The sequence below is a fragment of the Scatophagus argus genome, chromosome 3 (genome assembly GCF_020382885.2).
Source record: "Scatophagus argus isolate fScaArg1 chromosome 3, fScaArg1.pri, whole genome shotgun sequence".
NCBI classification, from domain to species: domain Eukaryota; kingdom Metazoa; phylum Chordata; class Actinopteri; family Scatophagidae; genus Scatophagus; species Scatophagus argus.
In genome coordinates this window covers 22,699,316-22,719,625 of record NC_058495.1, presented here as the reverse complement: position 1 = coordinate 22,719,625, position 20,310 = coordinate 22,699,316, and the positions used below count along the sequence as shown (strand labels likewise).

Here is a 20,310-nt window from a genome sequence, read left to right as displayed (position 1 = left end):
TGACCAAATCTTATCTGGGTTTATTGAGCTTAAGGAAGGGGTCAGTCACCAACCCAAAACCTTTGTATTTGTCAAAGTGGGAATGACTCAACATCATCTTACTTTCTCTTTTTCTAGCAATAGAACTTTTCTCATCAGCTCCCTTCCACAAGTAGCCACAACACCAAGCCTCCAACACTACCTTTTCAACAAGCAAGCATTTCATTGTGCCACTTCCTGTTTAGTCAGCATACTAAGTAGCCAACCAGAACATAAGTGAAGTATTAACACAGCACTGACCACAGACAGGAGAAAGATTGAAGATGCTACATTATCTCTTGTAGCATGGACGAGAAAGCATCATCATCTGGAAACAACACAAAAGGGAGTGATCTGGCATACTGAAAGCAAAGGGGACATGGAAGTGAACAGAAGACTGCCACACTTTAAAAAATTAAGCCAGGCTATGTATGAGCCCACGTTGGTCTTTTCAGGCAGCCCTGTCTCCCAGAAATAACTTTAACATACAGCTAATTGGCAACGGCAAATACATTTATAAGGGAAATGTATTGCCCACCAGCTATGTTTCCTGTCAGCATAATAGGGAAATGCAATTAATTAATGTACATGGCAGCCTGTAAAAATGTTTACAGAGAGCATATCTGTAAAACATTCACTGACAGCGTATTTCATTTGTATTCTGGAACACTTAGCCAAAGAAACTGATGTTTCCTTAAGCTTAACCAAAGTGCCTTTGTTGCTTTAAAGCTAACCACAGAGTGGAGTCTCACACCCGTCCGCCTCCCTGTGAATTCAGCGAGGGGCAGAAACGTGGGCTTTTATTTACTCAAATAAACATTACATTTGAACATAATCTAGGCAATGATTACATAAACGTAGTTTCTAAGAGACTGGGCTGTTCCGGGGGGGGGGGGGGGGTACATCTTTTCAAATGAAGGTGAGGCAATGTTGCAAACATTGTGAGATGATCAAATGTGGCGGTCAGCCTTCCTTAGCCCTTTGGTAGATTTATTTTAATCTCAGTGTGCTGAGCTGACAGCAGCTCACAGAAACACAGCCACGTTGTTGGAAAACTAAGCCAGTTCACCACTTTCTCATTTGATGTTATCCCACCTCATCCCATCTGGCTCACGCAGTCCAATATGTGCATATTCAAATATTAACCCGCCTTTGGACATCTGCAATCACAACGCTGGCTTTCTGTAATACACTTTACTTTCTCACCATTTTTCACTCAAATGCTCAGTGAGGGTGCATTTCTGTGGTCCAGCTGGTTTGACCGATAGATTTGTGAACAGGATGACCTACAGTCGATATGAGCCATATGAATTAATGAGAACCTGATATAACGAATCTTTGTCCAGTGTCGAGATGATTTTATTCCACTGGACAAATCAAAACAACTTGTAGGAAACTTTAAACATTATAATATCTGCCAATCCAAATGCAGTCAGCTGAAACTAGATATGTTGTGCTGAGTCTGTAAGTATGAAATTGAAAATACAACTGAAAATACACCCCTGATTGACACAACTGTTGGTATAAAAGCAGTCTCTGTCTCTGCAGGTTCATAGCATGGACCGAAGTCAATCAGGAAAATTCTTATAATTATTAACTTCTTCAGGACTCACTTGATCTACAGCTATAAATTTAAAGTGCAAAGGCAAATGCTTTCTGGTCCTTAAAACACATTATGATGAATTTAACTTTTTCTTTGAGTACTACTCTGGATGTGGGAACACGCGTACTGAATGTAATTAACGGATACAAATACATAATGTATTTAGTTGAGATGCACTTCAGAATAGTTCATAGTGTCAGACAGATAATCTGAATAAACGTCATAAACATCAAGATGATCTTGTGGAAGATAATTATCTGCAGAGTAGCTATAGGTAAAAAAAAAATTAAAAATGACAGCACTAAGGTATAAACAGAATATAAACTGAAAATATTCACAAAAGTGCTGTGTTGGAATTTTGTTCTCTGTCATGCTACAGGAACCACATAGTCTGAAGTCTTATAAAGGATTCATATATTTGATTTAACTATTTTGTTTATATCTTGTTTTAACAGCTCATTATGACTTACGAATACACTGAATTATCTTGCCAGTGAAATGTGCTCACAGCGCTCTGACCCTGACCCGAGCACTAATAGCATTAATCATGGCTCAGTTTCATTTAAATGTTCCACTGGGTCGTGCCATCATTACTGTTATTATGTATTGTACATCTGTGCTTTTCCAGCTGTGATGTCAAGATGTCCACAGTGCCAAAGATGAACTGATAAACCTGAAGTAAACCACAGCCAGCCTCATATTGACTGAAATACTTTTACAACCAATACATGGAGGTTGGCAAATGGTGACATGTCCCCTTAAAGGAGGACAACCTTACCTAAACAGAATGGTGGCAGCTGAGTCTTGCTTTTTCGTTCATGTCACTTTAAAGGCATCAAAGGTGATGTCAGCAGAGAGCATGTCATCCCTATCAAGCCATACATGCATTAAGGTCAACCTCAACAAAGTCAGCATCATTCAACCACTGAGCTGATCCAACCTCCAACCAAGAGCTGACGGTGACTTTCTGGCTCTGCTCGTATTATTCCATGTGAACTATGCAAAGCGCGATGCAAACAAATTAAAGTACATAATTACCCCGATCAATTTATGAAAATGTAGTAAACAGTAAACAATCTGACGTCAACATATCAAACAATGAGTGGTTGTCATTGCCAGTGTATGCAAATATACAATGCTTTTACACCATGACATCCCAAATAAACAAGTAATGTCATGTTTTCATTATTTCATTAAATAAAACACAGTCTTCTTTCTATACAGTATTCCTGTGCTGGAATACCATGTGGTCAGGGTCTAAAAAAGTTCTGACCCTTTACGTTTATTTCACTTAACCATCTGGCTGTTGTAGGATGTAAGGTCACTTTTCTTCCAAATGCACTCTTAGCCTGCTCTCTAATTGTAATAACTGTGTCTGCTTCTAGTATTAAAAGTGTGTCACAAAGGAATATAAACTAGCATTTCCACAAATTAAACTCTGGTGACTTACACTCAGCAAATAGTTCTTATCTTTTCTGTAAATGTATTTTTAATATAAGAGATAATCATTACTGGACCAATTAGCAAATGCCACAACAATGCATGTAAAGAAGAAATGAGACATTAGTTTGCTAAATGCACTAAAAACAACAGATGTACCAGGTCATCTTTCAGCCAGAACAACGGATCATTCTACATGACCTAACAACCTAACAATGTGATGTACTGCAGGCACGTTTCACGATCAAAGCTGAAGAAATCGACTGTTCAGAAATAAAAATATATAAAGCCTCTACACTAATGAAGGCCACAAACATACAAACGCAGACTGACAAAACACATTTTCTTCCCTGATGCAGATTAAACAAACCACAGCGGTCATGTTTTACTCTGTGAGGTTCATCACTTGGCAGACTGCCATCAATACGTTGGGATTTTACTGTAAAACCAAAACTAATAAGGATCTTGTCAGTGCTTCCCAGTGATAACAAGCTTACTCTAGAAATTCAAGTCAAGCCCACCGTTGAATTGTATTATTACAAATGTAGGCTAGATTTTGCCGAAATGTTTGTGCGTGGGTACATGGGCTGCTGTTGTACAAGAATATTGTTTTTGTTCAATGACTTGATTTTCTTAGAATTTTTAAAATCTGCTTTTGTAGAAATGAGATATTGTTTTGATTTGAAAAGCTCATTCTCAGAAACACTGCATTGAACGGACAAGAACATAATGATGGGGCCTCTGAAAATAAGGAAAAAAAAAATCAAAACTTTCCTGTTTTACACAACCCTCTTGGCCATTTGATTCATTTCTGGGTGTATGAGGTGCATCTGAACGCACCACATACCCTATGAAGTTTTCTTACGTGATTATTTTGGTAGGAACATTTACTTGCCAGTGTGGTAGACAGGATCGCAAGATTTACTCGCCAAAGAGAAAATCTTTCTCCATTTAGTGCTTGCTGGCTGTTAATTTCAGAGCTTGCTAATGAATGGTTTAGGACTGATTATGGTCAGAACTCACTTGTACTTACTTTGGAAAAATTTGCATCACTACATATATTTGACATCTTTGCAGATAATGACCTTATAAATAAAATCTTCCATCACCACGGGTCATAATTCAAACAGTGAATTCACGTTCAACCAACAACATAATTAAATATGTGAAGGCAAACAACCTCTTCCTCCTGACTCTGATTTTCCTACGGGCTACGGTGACAGTGGAAATCATTAAAATGCTCCATACCATGTAACGTGAGTGTGCTTAATATTTCTGTTTTCATTTAACAAGGCACAGTGAGATTCTGTTCTCTGCTCTGTGCCCCACTGCACACTGTTAAAACATGAGACGCTCCACTGTGGAACTCAGATATGAAGTCGTACCTCATTTTAATTAGTACACAAAGAGGTGAGATAAGCTTCGTCCTTTGTGCTCAAAGCCTCAAGAGCTCACAGACGTTTCCAGATTTTGTGATTATTATTTAATCTTCTATTTATACTATAATTAGAACATACGTTATTACACATTGGAATAATCATGAATGAAGAAAATTAAAAAAAAAAAAAAAAAGGAGGAGGAGGAGGAGGAGACAGCAAACAAGAAGACCTCTAAGAGGACCACCTCTTAGACTCTGGCTATGCATTTGTTAGGAAGGTAACATATTTTGCACATACAATACAGCGTATGTAAACAGAGGCAATAAATAATAAGGCAAAGGTATTGGAACAACTGACCATTACACCCACAGTGACTTCTAATTCAATTCAATTTATTTATGTAGCGAAAAATCACGACAAAAGTTATCTCGTGACACTTTCCAATTACAGCAGGTCTAGACCATACTCTTTAATTTATGTTTTTAGGAGAGACCCCACATGAGCAAGCACTTGGCAACAGTGGCGAGGAAACATTTCCTTTTAGAAGGCAGAAACCTCGCAGCAGAACCCGCCTGCCTTGACCGGTTGGGTTGTGAGTGAGAGAGAGGATGAGAGGGGGCACACAGAGATGCATAACAGCAGCAATAATAACAGAGTACTCAAATAATAAAAACAACATTAACAACAATAATAATGATAACATAATAATGTAGAAATCTGACTAAGAGGTAGTCAACTTTCACTGTTGTCAATTCCAACCATGTGATTTGTAATTGAGACTCCTCTGCATACACATGAACGTTTTGTGTGTCTGTAACAAAAGCAGACTGTAAGTAACATTTGCTCAATGTTTATGAATTTGGAATATTAATAATCTCGAGAGAGAAAAAAAATAGGCTTTTAAATAAGGCAAGAAAAATAGTGTTTTTATTAGTATATAGTATTTTTCAGAGGAAGGAGCTATTATTTTCAGTTTTTGGTATTTTAATCCTTAATGCACCAAATCTTCTGAAAGAACACCATGAATAAATTTGTGCTAGTCCTATTTCTCCATTATATTATATAATCAATACACAAACAGTGGCGAAGCGTGTAATGCCTCATATGACACGCCTCTCGGGGTGGAGCCTCTGTAGACCTGCTGAGTTCTCACCGCTGAGACTGTCCACTAGCACAAAGTAATGAGATCATCCTGGGTGAAGTGATGCTGAAAATGAATCTTCTCCTCCCTATCCCCAAACGGCACAATGGGCACATTTCTCCTGGACCTTGTACTCCGAGGCCATCCATCCTCCACCACAGTGCAGAGCAGTGGCTTCACTCATCATAGGCACAGCCCAGTCGCCCCCCACCACCACCAACAACAAAAGCACCTGACAGGAAGCCCCCATCTAATCCAAAAATCCAATCTAACAAGTCGTCTCAAGCAACAGCATTTCTCTTAGAAATATTGTGATTTTTTTTTTCCTTTTCTTTTTTTCATTTGCGGCGTTCGTTTACTTGAGGTCAAAATTCAACCACAAATTGCTACAACCCAGGTCCAGTTATTGTTTGACCACGTAACGATCTATATTTGTTGATAAAGGTATATCGGCACAGTAGATACACAATAATACCCTTGTATCTTCAGGACATGTTTACTATTTAGAGGAAATGGCTATTTCAGTTTAACTCAGTATTGCTCTGAGACAAAAGTGTAGGAACATTCCTGTGGGTAATGAAATCGCAATGCACAATCAGTTGTGGAGTTGAAGGATGGCAGCAGTCTTAATCTGTTAGACCTTGCAGCCTGTTTTTATGCTACCCTGATATTAGGACAAAGCTCATCGATGAATTCCTGCTAGGAGAAGCTTTTTTTCTGAACAGACACAAACATAAACAATCCAGCCCAAAGAAAAAAGGAGGTGCAATGTGGCCGTGAAGATAAAGCTTAATCTATCACACGCTCAGTATGGGTAATAAGAAAAGACAGTTTAAAGGTTTAGAGTAATCACAGATGTCAGGAGCTATTTTACAGCGCAAAGGATATGAGATGTTTTGGAAATATGATGTGTTGAGAAGCTCTGCTGACAGATGGGCTTGGGCTGGGACTATTGTCTCAGTAAGTGAAGGGGGCACGGGGCAGGTCACATGCACAATGACTGACAGTGCCACAGGAGACAAAATCAACACAGACAGGGGACAGGCACCCAACAGTGAACAAACACATCCTTTGACCAGCTGACCTGCTCCAGAGAGTTCACCACACAGACTAAAAATGGCTGTGAGAAAGCCAAGGCCCGTGTTTATGATGGATGACTCACTCTGGTCACACGTATCCACATGAATGAGCCTACCCTGGCTATTTGCCATGCAAATTCTGACATAAAAGAGCACTAGGAGTCACACTACTGTCGAGATACAAGTTTATTGCGAGTGTAAGCAGCTCATCACACGATTGGTTCATTGCAAATCCATTTAGTGTGCAGTGCATTAATCATGCTGCAGGCTGCCAAGGTTCACCATTTATGCTACTCTGTAGATTACAAGAGAGGGGTGTTGGAAATTCTGCTTAATAGCCAGGAAGTTCTCATTATGCTCCCTGCATTCATTCACTTTTCCAATGTTTGCGTGTCTTGTTACATACATGCTCAAAGAGGTCTGATGGAAAAACCAGCTGACTGATCCCGTATGTGCACAGACTCAGCAGAGAATCTGACTTGTATATGAGATTCAGCCTTCCCTGCAAGCAAAGCCTTGCATTCCCAAAGTTTAACGGTGTACTGCTGGGCCATTTGTGAAAATAGCTTGCTGTATAATAGATATAGATACCATTATGGGATTCTCAATCTCCCCATCAAACTCCCAAGGGCTCTCTCTCAATTATATTCTTGTGGCAGAGCTGCACTGAGTGGGGTCCTGACATTATATTCAGTGCTAAGGTGACGTTTCTGCATTAGACTGCATTAAAAAAAAAAAAGGTTACGTGAATTAACCTAGATGTAAAAATATCACACATGCTCACGCATGCATTTGTACACTCGTGTGCACTTATTTATTAAATAAATAGTTTTCCATTGCGAGCATCACATCAACTAATTGTTAGAAGCTATGACTATCATTTCAAGTGTCATTCTTGATCAGAACCAACCTTATCCATCACAGCAGAGGCTGAACACAGAGTGCATGTATATTAAAAATAACTATGCTGTATGCATCCAGCACACGGATTCAAAAAAAAATCACACACTCACATTGTTCATCAGCATCTGATAGGACCTAAAACGGGATTTGATGGATGAAGGTGCCAGAGGGAAAGTAATTTCCACTAACTTATTCTCACTGCTGTGAATAAGAAGAGGCGAAGGAAAGCTGAACAGGGTGCTACACCACTGCTAGAGTAATAATACGTACTGTAGTATATATAGAGTACATATAGTACAAGGGCAAAAAAAGGAAATTAAAAGTGTAATGCTGTCTGGCTACCAGCCTATACCTACAGTCATGGACAAAACAGTCCAAAGCTCCTAGGCTTGAGGTGCAAACATCAGGGTTTCCCTTGTGCTTTTAGCTCCCAGTCCAGACACACAGTCAGCTGACAAATGGCTTCTTGCTGCATGGCTAACTGAGCTACCTAGTTAATGGTAGTTATAGTTAGCGACAGTTAGCAGCGGTTAGCAGTTACTCTGTTAACATGCTGCATTCAACATGGGGCAAATTCTACATAAACCATAAACCAAGCAATCAGATATGGAGCCAAATGGAAAAGTGAGATTTTACTCTGATTTCAACAAATCTGGTTTATGACAATAAAAATTATTTTTCTGACTATACTTTTATAAAAAAAAAAAAAAAGCAGAACCAAAGTTGAGGAATACACTTCAAGTAAACTTGAATAAATTCAAGTTCATTTGTCAAATGTAATCAGGTAGGATGGCTTGTGTTCAGCACAGTTGCTGGGATAACACACGGAGGGGCTGTGGCTTGGCACTGTCCACCGTGCTGCACTGGATGACAGCCAAAACGTTCACAGCCGAGAGCAAACTGAAAAGTCTCATTTCTCTCTCTCTGTGTGTCTCTTCAGAACATTCACAAAAACAAAGACTGTGATAGATATATACATCTTCATCTCACCATTTACTTCAAAGGATTCACAACAACACAGGCAACACTAACACTGGACGGAATCGCAGAAAAAGTTCTACCTCTGAAATCAACAACCCACTGTTTCAGAAGTTACTCAGACTTTCAATATTAAATCTGTGAACAGAGGACAGCGTGTGAATCATTCCGTGTTCGTGGGACGTCATGATGTCAAGCGATGAAGCAACACAGGTGGTTCCTGGAGAAAGACAGAACGTGTCATTTCGACAAAGACCTCTCCATCACAAGGCACTCCTGGCTGGCACAGATCTCATCTCAGCTTTGAATCGCAATAACATGTGATCCATAAAGAAGAGGAATTACTGCAAACTGGGATCTCTGTGAATGAGAATGTGCCTATATATATATGACAATAGATGAGTCATTCTTTTCATGTGACAATCATGGAACTCTGTTTGTATGAAATACATACTTCCCACAATGGCTCATAGCTGCTACTCTGAAGTCAAATGGCTCCTGTAAATGTAGTTAGAATTACATTCTGCCTGGGTGACTATTAGCTGCATGCATTGGCAGGAAAATGATGTGAAGGCAAAGATAAAATATACACTCCCATCACAGAAGTTGGAAGCTTCCTATTCCAGATAATAAAAATCAATACTCAAAGGCACAAAGCTGCTATGAAGACTGCACAGAATTCTGCACCAAGTCCAATATGTCCTCAGCTGGGATAAAGACTTAATGCAAGTCAGAGTATTATCACCAACTGACAATCTTATTTTAGCCTGTTACTCTCCAGTCCATTTCTCAAAGTGCTTTTGAAAGATTCACGAGGACATACATGATTCCTCCTCAAACACATTTTTAGGATTTCCATTCTAACAATGAGCTGAGATTCCACCTGTTAGAAATATCATCTGTTTGAGTGTTTCCAAAGTGTTTGCAAGTGTGACAGGTTCATACAAGCTTGCAGTCTTTCTATCAGTGTGGTGCAGGTGTTGAAGCGGAGGCTGTTTTTGAAAACGTGCACCACCTGTAATGTGTTAGCGATGCCGGGGCAACAGAGGATTTGTTAGAGGAAATGAGCCCGGCTCTTTCTCCTCTCTGAGGTATTATCCTCAGCCATCTTTCCTGAACACCTCAGAGTGTGACTGAAAAGCCTGTTTGTAAATTTTCCAAACTTCACCATCACATACTGGTGGTTTGCGTCGATACCAAGTATCTGTACTTTATTCAGGCTGCAGACAAAACTTCTTTTCCTGAAATTATTTTGTGAGTCTGCAGTTGTTTACTTTGAATTGTGGTTCAGTAATTTCGTGCTGGACTGCAGCTGTAGACTTAAACGTGACTATAAAAATCTAAATCTAGAATACTGGCACTCGTACAGAGATGCAAAAATATCCAAATAAACACAAAGACTGTTACAGTTCCAAACTGCTTCTTGACAAACATTCAACAAAAAAAAAAAAAAAGCAAAATCACCCTGTTGACAGATAACATATTTCTTGGTAAATATCTGACAGAAAAATTATCTGTTGCTTTCCAAAAACAAATATGTTGTATGGCTAAGAAGATTAAGCTCAAACCAGGGGTGAGCACTGAGTGAAGGTAGCCATCTTACCCAACACATAAGCAATAAAGTTCATATTTGGCAAAATCTTGGTACAATAACCGATGGGTTCACAGCCAGGTTTATATGAATTATTGATTGTAAAAACTGTTGTTGTGGGAAAAAAAACACGATAAACAGGAATTATTTATGAAATTGTGTATATGTTTACTGATGCAATGTATAGACAGCACTTTGCTGCAGTTGGACTATTTTTAGCATAAGAGAGGGCAAAAAAGATGAAAGTAGCTCCCAGTTCGGTATGGTACAGCACATGGTAATTCCATTCGCTATCCTTCAAAGCAGAGAAAGTGAGGGCTCTGATTTATTCATAAGCTGTGCTTCTTCTGCCAGAGAGCATTAGACAAAGGCAGATCACTGAAAGGTAACAATTCTGCTGAGAAAAGCAAATTACAAATCAAACTAAGGTGTGAACAGTTTACATGTTGCAGCACGCGGGCTGACTTAACAGAGCTGCTGGACTCAACAGCTGACAAGCAGAACTTCGGTATCAAGCAGCTGCGCTAATGGTTTTGTTTCCATACTGCGTTTGAGATGGCTTCTGGTCAGGCTCTTTCATTAATTCCACTACTAGGGTGTAAAATGATCCTCCCTGAACTTTGAGATCTCTCGCAGCTCCGTGTCAGAAATAATTCAACATGATTCTGGCTGCACAGCCTCCATCTTGCCTCTGTCAGTCTCTATCAGAGAGTGAAGGTCACTAGTCTGTCCTGTTTACCTGGCCTCCTGCAGCCCCACCACACGTCCTCACACTGCACTGAAACTCACCTAACTGCTGTGGCTGGAGAACGAAAAATATTGCATTTATCTCCATTAACAAAATAAATCACTAACTACAGCACTGACCTGAGCTAATGAATGGTAGGTAGGTTGTTTAATATCACCTACCTAACATCTTGTGGGATTGTTTGCCTTACAGTCTGTACAATCAGTATTTGGTGTTTCTGCAGAATTAAAACCTTTTCACTGGGTCACAGACTAATCATTGTATTTTAAAGATCAGCAACTCACTAAATAAAACTTTTTTGCTGTAAAAATTAGCATTACATTTTTTATTTGAACTGACCGCTGGAGATAATTATGGTCCAAAATGAATCCAATCTGATTAATTACAATAGCAAACAATTAATTGATTAATCAGAAAGCTTCTTAAATGTTTGCTGATTTTCTTTGCTTTGTCTCGCTGTAAATTGAATATCATTAGGCTTTGACTGTTGAATTAGAAAAAAACAAGACATCTCCACACATCCTTTTTCAATCTGAGAAAGTATGATGGGTTCTGTCTTTATTAAAGATAAAATGATCAATTAACCAATGAAAGTAGTGATTAGCTGTAGCGTAGAAATAATCTTTAAAAGTTTACAATGCAGATATGAGCTCAGTAGATAATGTGAAAACAAAACTGTGGAAGACAGCTCAGCTCAGTCCTTGAGTTAATACTGTAATGCTGCCATCTTAAAGCTATGGATGTCACATAGCAGTTAAAGGCCTTTTTAGGCTAACTTAATGTAACCACAGCAGCCATCTGTCATCAAAATATCATTAACAAGAGTGAATGAATCACAGACTTTCACTGGCATTAGTATTACTACACCATTTCTGGAATTGTGACATCTCTGATCAAAGCATTGGCAAAGTTGGCCCCAAGCAGTAAAAATATAAACTATATATCACTATTGAGCACCAAAGACATTGAAATTTAAACTGTATCAGCTATTAATTATTGTCAGACTAACCCTTCATGTGTTTTTCTGGTAACATTTCTAATGCAAGTTATTGAAAAGACAGATTCCTTTCAAAAGACACTTTCTAACGCATGCTGATGGACAGCAGACAATCAATAATCCCTCTGTAATAATCACACTTCTTCTCTGGATTCATCTTAAATCGACAACGATAAAAATGAAATGACAACATCCAATAATATATGCTATCTCTGGTGTGCATTCTTTCATTAAGCATCTGAAGCCTCCTTGATGAAAAGGTTATTTATAATAAAGAAAAATGACTTTTAATCTCGAGCCTGCGGTGCCTCTCATGTGTGATCTGGTCACACTGATCAATATCTCCCTGTCCAGTCCTTCCTCCTGGCTGCTGTGTGTCGCAGAAACAATCTGATCTCATAATAACATTTAACACTGGCATCGGTGTGACGTGTAGTAGAAAGCATAATATGGTCCAAACTCCTGATTTTTTAAAAAAATAATTTGCGAAATGACTTATTGAATAATGTTTTTTTACATTTGTGAAATTAAATTTGTTCTGATCAGTTTAATGATTTTATATTATTTAGTTTTATACAAATGAATGAATATTATTAGTGCTGAATTAATTTATTTTTATTTTAGATTTGGAGTACTCTTACATAAATTTACATGTCACCATATGAAGATAACATGGCTAACATGCTAACAAACAGCTGAAGTTTACAACAGTTCACACATCCAGCACACACTGTGCAACATTAGCATTCATTATTTACCAACTCTTTAGCTTTGTTGTGGTCTTCACCTACTTCTGGTTCATAGCCGTTAAATCCAAATGCATTAAATTTCGCAGTCTTCGTTTGTGTGCTGTTTGTGCTTTTCTTGCTGAAAACAGCTGTCTGTTGCTGTACACTGGATTGATGAGAGCGGTGAGAATGGAGCCCATTTTAGAGTGTCGAAATCTAAACAGTTGGGTAACGTGCTGAAAAGCTCTGTGGTGCTGACGGGAATGCAGAGACAAATGATAATTCTCTGTTCACCACCACAACCCCTTTCACACCACACATAGTTAATCAATTGTTTTAATATAAAAATACTGATTAGTGTAGCCTTAATAATAATGTGACATCACTTTAACCTTTCTGTCGAGGCTTAGCTTTTAATTCACATGCAATATCATAAATATTCTATCCAGGCCTATTTCCAACATACAGTCGTGTAATTACTTTGCAGCAAGATACAGTAGAGGTCTGGTGAAACGCAGCATAGCCATGTCACTGGCTGGTGGCCAAGGAAGTATTTTACTTGGAGAGCAGAAGCGACTGACAGATGCCTGAGCGGCAACACAGCATTCATCAAGGCTTCTGCAGGCTGTGAATACAGAGGCAGCCTCAGCTTGCATCCACCTGCAGCTATTAAGACTGCCAAATCCCAGGCATGAGAGGAGCTAGCTGAAGCAGTACTCCATATCACAGACCTGACCCTGCGAGACAACACTCAGTTCTGGGTGTTAAACCACCCCATCCGCTCCATACATCACTGTTATCTCTATCACCCCTGTGAAGATTAGCCTTCAACCCACGCTTACCTACCTGTTCAGGCTGCTGCTGCTGAGCAAAAAGCCAGAGAACCCAGGCAACATGAGATAATAACTCATATATATATAAAACATGGTAAATACTCAGAAGCGTGAGAGAATGTACTTGATGACTTTACTTCATCCTCCAAAATGAACACAAATTCCATGTTAAACTGACATTATTAAAATGTTTCAAACACATCATTCTGCTCACCTCTGTTGAATGGAAAAAATGGTGGATTAAATGAGTTCTCATTTTGCTGAGGTTCCCCAGAAATACAGTACCCTGAAGCACACCTGGAATCGTGTTCTTCTCGACTCTAGATCGGGAAATACTGCATACATGCCCATTTTGCAGGTATGGAGGATAACAGACAGACTGAACTTTGTGCTGGTATGCCAGCTGTACTGTAGGTAGACTACACTGCTTTTCTGGTGCAACAACAATAAAACTACACTGATGAGAATTGTTTATGATGGATTGTCTCTGAGTGGTTGAAGGGAGCCTGGTGGCCAAAGGCTGCCTGTCTCTGTCATTATGTGGTGATGAGGATGTGAAGGGGCCCATATGTATTCTCCGGATGACCCTCCTGAGAGTAATCGACGGGGCTACACGAACGTGGCAGGTTTATTAAGTCAGTGCTTAGAAATTAAGCCACAAAGTGGCATATTAATCATCATTTCACTGGACTAAGTGACAGAGGAGTGTGATCATTGAATACAATTTGGGGGGACTGCATTTGAATGAAAATGGCTAATGGCATATTTATCACGCTGTACTTCCTGGGTGGGAAAGAGGTGAGGGAGTGCGAGTGTGTGTGTGTGTGTGTGTGTGTGTGTGTGCAGTTAAATTATGAATGTATCCCAGCACAAAAACACAATCAAACCGGATGGAGAAAGCTGAAGAAGGAGGTGAACGACTTATTGGCCATATCACTTCAAATATGAGATAAACATCAGGGAGAGAAACGCCAGCACATCCAGGACACACATACAAACACACTAAAAATATTCACTTCATGAAATGGTTAATCGTGTGTCTGTAACCCTCCAGAGTTAAGCTTTTACACAATTTAATATCAAGGTCTTTTGCACTTGTGACACAACGTTTCAGACTTAGGCTGTCTGGATCATCAGTGAGTGTGTACTGAGATATTCATTTCTCATAACAGAACACGAGACAAAAACCGAAGTCGTCTATGGGAAACACACTTTCCTCGCTTCACAATCCGGGATCTCTCTCTGCAGGTATCTCCAGCTTCAACCTGATCGTCTGAACAGTGATGGAATGCAGAAAAGAAGAACGCTCACTCCGATTCCACATTTAACACCGTCCTCAGCAAATATGTGCACACCTCTCACGTACATCGTGCCATTTGAACAGACGGTATCCTGTCTCCACAACGCGGGCTACCAAAACCCCAAACCGCTCTCATTGTGACTCTTACTGCGATGCAGCCTGGCGGAATGCGCAAAAGGATGTTTCACTCGTGTACGTAACAGACTGTGGCTGCCGAGTCGTAACTTTCTTCAAAATGCTTTGAAATGGGGAAAGCGTGGAGATGAGAAGCATCAAAGAGGTTACACGGAACCTGCGCGAACGCGTGCCAGGGGGCGGCAGTGGCAGTGAATTGTCCGTGCGCCGCGACGTGCAGACAGGCAGGATACACACCAAGCCGTACGAAGATCGCACACTATTCCACAGCACAACAACTTTGAAGGATGTCTTACCTGTCCAGGAGAGCAGACGCGACAGTAAGCAGAGGAGAGAGGATGTCGGGCGGAGCGCCGAGCCGCACAGCCTGCACTGTGGATGAAAGGACAGCAGTGAACTCCAAAGTGCGTCTGTCTTTTTTTTTTTTTTCCCCACACCAATTAAGGACAGCGAGACCCCCCCCCCCCCCCCCCCCCCCCCCCACCCCCCCCCCCCCCCCCCCCCCCCCCCCCCTCCTCTCCCCCGTTCCTCCCCATCACCATGGCATCAACTTTAAGGATCAGTTTTTTAAAGCATGTGGGCTGCAGAATTTGGTGGGGTTGTGTCCTTTATTGTGAATGTGCAACACTCTTGCATAAATAAGCTGCTCGGCATCATTTGTTTTGGGCCCACCTGGTCAGTGTAATTCCATTATTCACTCTCTTAGCTGTGTTTTTATCACCTGACTCCTGATGGAAACGTCCGTCTCTTTAGCTGTTTAACATTCCACTTTGTCTTACATTTAGGAGCTGAAAACTCTTGATATGAGAGCCCTGAGAGTGAACCAAAGCAGCAGTTGTGGGCTGGACTCAGTGTAGGTATATAATTGCAGACACTGATTCATATAATTATAATCAAAGTGTAATTGTGATGCAGGCCCACAATGTGAAACAGCTATCAGGTTTGTGATATCAGAGCTCAAAATAAATGCACTTCTATTGAAAAACTGTGTAAGAGTTGAGATGTGGTCTGATAAGTAGTGAAGATCATTATAAATTCCCTAAGGAAATGCATAAAGGTCATTGTTGACCCACTAACAACACAAAAGCTCCATTTCCTTAAAAGTTTAACACAGGTCACTTAAATGAAAAAAAAAAAGAATGGGCGCATGTAAGATATGAGATATTAGAGAATATCAATGGTCAATAATTATTTTAACTTTTCATAATTTAATTGAAATAGATTGAATGTATTGCTCTCTCTCAAACTCCTTCCACTCTCAGAGAGCCCTGCCCTCAGCTTAAATTTGCTTAATTTATTTTTACTTCTCCTCTATCCAACCAAGGTAACGACTTTGAGCTTCATCTATTTTTTAATTGAGTTCAGGGAAAGAAAACAATTTCTAAAAAAGGAAGGAAAAAAACATCACATGGAAACAAAGATAAATGTAAGTAAATTAAAAGCACTCAAGATAATTAAAAACACAAGAAGTGAAAAATAAGACGCCCTTGAAACGCCTTGTTTGTTAACATTCAAAATACAAGTTCTGAGTTGGAAAACAGCTGCTAAAATTAAGCTATTTATGTGAGAGATGATGAATTACATCAATAAGGAAATAATTCTCTTAAAATCCGTTTGGTCCTCTCAGGCTGTAGTCACCAAGCTCATCTGGGTTTGCAAGGTTTCATGTCCAGGATGTTAGTAAACCCAGAATACCTTTCTGCAGGCTACATAAAATTACCAGTGGGAATTAAAATGTAGAAGTCCTCTCAGAATCTACACCCCACAGCACATTAGTCAAATTTTAGTACTAACAGGTCAAACAAGAAAATAGTGATAAAAACCTGAGATGTGACATATTTTTGCAGGGTCTCTCTCTCTTTGTCTGGTTTCTGGCCTCATTCTGAGGACCTTGGCCAGTAAAGCAGCAGAAAAAGAGAGAGAGAGAGAGAAGCCATTATCATTACAGATGATAACTTCAGGGGCCATTCATGTAAGGACAAATCCCTGAGGAAAGTATGCCAGCAGTATGCACATCATTATCAATATAATAAACTCCCTTGTGAAATTCCAGCCCCCAAAATAGAGAGGAAGTGGTGAGGGTAGATCTCAGTTTCATGATCTGTGGAGAATGTGCTCAGGATCCAGGAATACAAACTACACCAAGGGCAAATATGCAGTTATCAGAAGCGTCTACATAATTAAAGTATTCATTTCATGTAATTACTGCTAATCCGGTGGGACACCAAGTGTTACAATATGAACTTCCTGATATTGAACAACCTGGGCAAATGTTGCAGAGCGCAGTAATATTAGATGGTTTCAATCACTTGGGTGAGAAAATGACTTTTTAACTTTTCATGGCCTGTCAGTTTAGCATCAATAGAAGCATGCCCAGCTTTCTTCTTTGACGTAGGCAGAGGTGCCAAGAGGAGCCGCGGGTTTTCTTTCATCCAAGTGAGAGTTTAAAAGTGGATTAATAGTAAGACATTTTATTGTGCTAGCTTCATCAGGCAAAAATAAAGTCAAACCAGGTCTTGTATAAAAACACCACATGGTCTCCTGTAACTACTTGGCAGAATAGGCATCACTGTGTGCCAGGCTAACCCCGATTCCTGTCTTAGTGCTAAGCTAAACTAACCGATTGTTGCTGTTACCTTCGTATTATCCTTTACAAATACAAGAGTGGAATCAACTGTATCATCTAATTTTTTGTCAGGAAAACAAATGAGCATATTTACTGCAGCATACAGTCAATGGAGGAAGACTGAGACTCACTTTCATACATCTTATCAGAGTGATGAGTTCAGAGAAATCTAGAAAGAAACACCAGCACACCGCTGCTGACTGCTGTCACTGAAAAACACACTCAAAACTCCGGTGTCATCTGCTTTGCAACTGAAGCGGTTTTAATGCTGTTCCAGCTGAGTGCAACACAGAAACAATCATTGTCAGCTTCAGTGCAAGTAATGGCAGAGACTTATTATTTTCCCAACACCTAGTTTGTCGCTGAGCTGGCTGCTGTTAGGATACAGAGGACAGTTTATGAATTAGGACCTAATCTCACCAATGGAGTGTGAAGAGAAAATGAGACAGCTGCTTTTTGATGTCCTATTGTCATTTGCATAATCACATTAATTCAACAGGGGTTAAACTGAAACACGAAGGGCGAAGACCTGTGTTCTCAATCACTCTCAATGTGGGAGCCACAGTAAGGTATTGCACCATTTTGTTTTTCCATAACAGAGAAGCTCACAACAGTGTAACATGTAATTTATTCAATTACCATGCAGTGAGAATCTCTCACTACATGCACTTTAATATTCAGTGCGGTAAAAGCTGCTTTGTGCCCTGTTTGTGGTCTCTCACTGAACATCAGCTCAAAGTATTGTTAGCGGTGTACTACATTCGTCTTCTTTGTCCAGTTTAGAAAACATAAACACTGTGATACAGAAAAGAGGAAAAGCTGCACTATTCATTATTTTCTTATGAGCCATGCATCCACACTATATGGAGGGTAAAAATGGTCACTCATAGAGATAAACCTGCAGAGAATTATCACGCAAAACTGCACTTTCCTTCAGCTCTATGGAGCATTTCAACCAATATGGACCAATACCATTTGTTTTTTGGGCTCATAGATAATTGATAGATTGATCGGTACAGGCAACAATATGATCTGGGCATCTAATATGTACTGCATATGCAGTATGCATGCTGCTGTAGCAGTCTGTGCAGAAAGAAATACTGAAATACAGTAACAGTTGAATAGTGACAGTTCAGCTGTTACTGTATTTCAGTAACCGTTGAGCTGTGACAAACTTTTACTGTTTGATGTGCATTAAGATCAGCCAATAGACATCTTGCTGTTCCACATTTTGCAAACCCAATTTATGATTTTGTGTGTGTGAACCATTACCAGACTCTTTCTTTTCTGAAGTCACTAATGAGGTGCACACATCCCAAGTCGTCCGTGCTGTACACTGACTGTTGATAATGATTCATAGCATTTGCTCCCTCTCGGTGTGAGTAACATTTCAGAGGAAAGAGACAAATCAGGGATGCTTTTTATATCTAGACCTTTCAATCAGGATCTGACCTCCCTGTAATAAGTGACACCCAAGCCTGGCTGTGTAATTTATGTGCTGCCTCAACAAATTGCTTCACAGGGGACCAGAGGAGACCAGAGGAGACCCTTTCCTTTTCTGGCACATGGAACCCATAGAGACAAAACCTTGTGATACTTTAACTTGAAGCTGTTATCAGCCTTTACTCCACCTCCCCACCAAATATAAAAGCTACATGAAAGATTATCACACTGAATGCTTTTCCTATAAACAGCAAAGGAACATAATGACTCTGATGGAATGAAAACCCAACACCATTTGTCATATTATTACACAGTATGTTATTATACTGTAGCCATTGCAGCTTTAATCAGAAAACTACTTGGTAATATGTCTGTGGCTTCTGTTATTATTATATCTCTAAAATCCTATTTGCTTGCTGAGGCAACACAGATTTCTCCCTCTAATTGTCTCTTCAGGGAGTGAGGTCTTCATGTGTGAAGGAAGGAGGTGAACGTGGGTTTTCTGACCCACTTTTGTCTGACCAAAGGCGAGACCTGGTGACTAACAGAAGAAACTCTTGCAAGATTGGCCACCTCTGGTCTCTAGGACCAAAATTTCTGAACTTATTATTAATTTAAAGTATGCCAAATAAATTTGATCTGGTCAGACAGACCTGCACAGTTTGTGATTTAGCGAATGCAAAGTGTTTGGAAATGTCTAAGCTAAACTGCGCTCTAAGCATAATTGGAGAAAAAAAAAAATAGGGTAAATAATTTACCTTAAGTTTGGCCAAATGGAAAAATAGCTTATGCTTTGATTAAACTGTTATTCATATTGTGCTGAAAATCCCAAAAGGCTTAATTCTAGTACATACGGTAGTTGTGAGGAACAATTCTTTAAGTAAAATCTGTTTACTGTTATTGTGAAAATAAGGTAGAAATACAGTTTATTCCTATTTTTAGTACCACTTACACTACACAGTATATTGCGTGTACACTGTATATTTATATTCCTGCCTTGTTTTATGTGAGTAAGTGGAGGCAGTAGGAAACAGCATGCAGCCACCAGCTTTGTAGGGGTGTGCAGTATGTTCTGTTCCACATTCAAAGGTGATGGACAATGCATCATTTTTTCATGAAAAGCAAGCCTTGTGACGTGCCTCCGCTATCCTATCTGACATGCCACCCCCAGAGTGTCAGTGAGGCGTCTCTGGGCAGGAAGGAAAGCACGCTGGGAGAGAGAGAGAGTGTGTTCTTGTCCTTCTGGATGGAACACAGCATTAGATCCTCAGACTGACCTCTCCATTGAATACAACAGGTGAGTGTTTGTGACCATGTCTAGCTCAGCAAAAACATATAACAACAAAGACTGTAATGTAACCTTGAATT

The 20,310-nt window shown here is 39.8% G+C and overlaps 1 protein-coding gene across 5 annotated transcripts in view; it reads right to left on the bottom strand.

Annotated features, from left to right (window-relative positions):
• Nucleotides 1-20,310, bottom strand: part of LOC124056882 (contactin-4) — an 84,387-nt gene that overhangs the window by 60,829 nt on the left and 3,248 nt on the right. For 3 of the 5 annotated variants that reach the window (XM_046384791.1, XM_046384792.1, XM_046384796.1), the window contains exon 2: nucleotides 15,170-15,245. The gene's annotated coding sequence lies outside the window, so the exon portion shown is untranslated. Of the gene's footprint in view, nucleotides 1-15,169; nucleotides 15,314-20,310 lie in introns of those variants that run through there. The other 2 variants (XM_046384793.1, XM_046384794.1) reach the window with 1 other exon arrangement.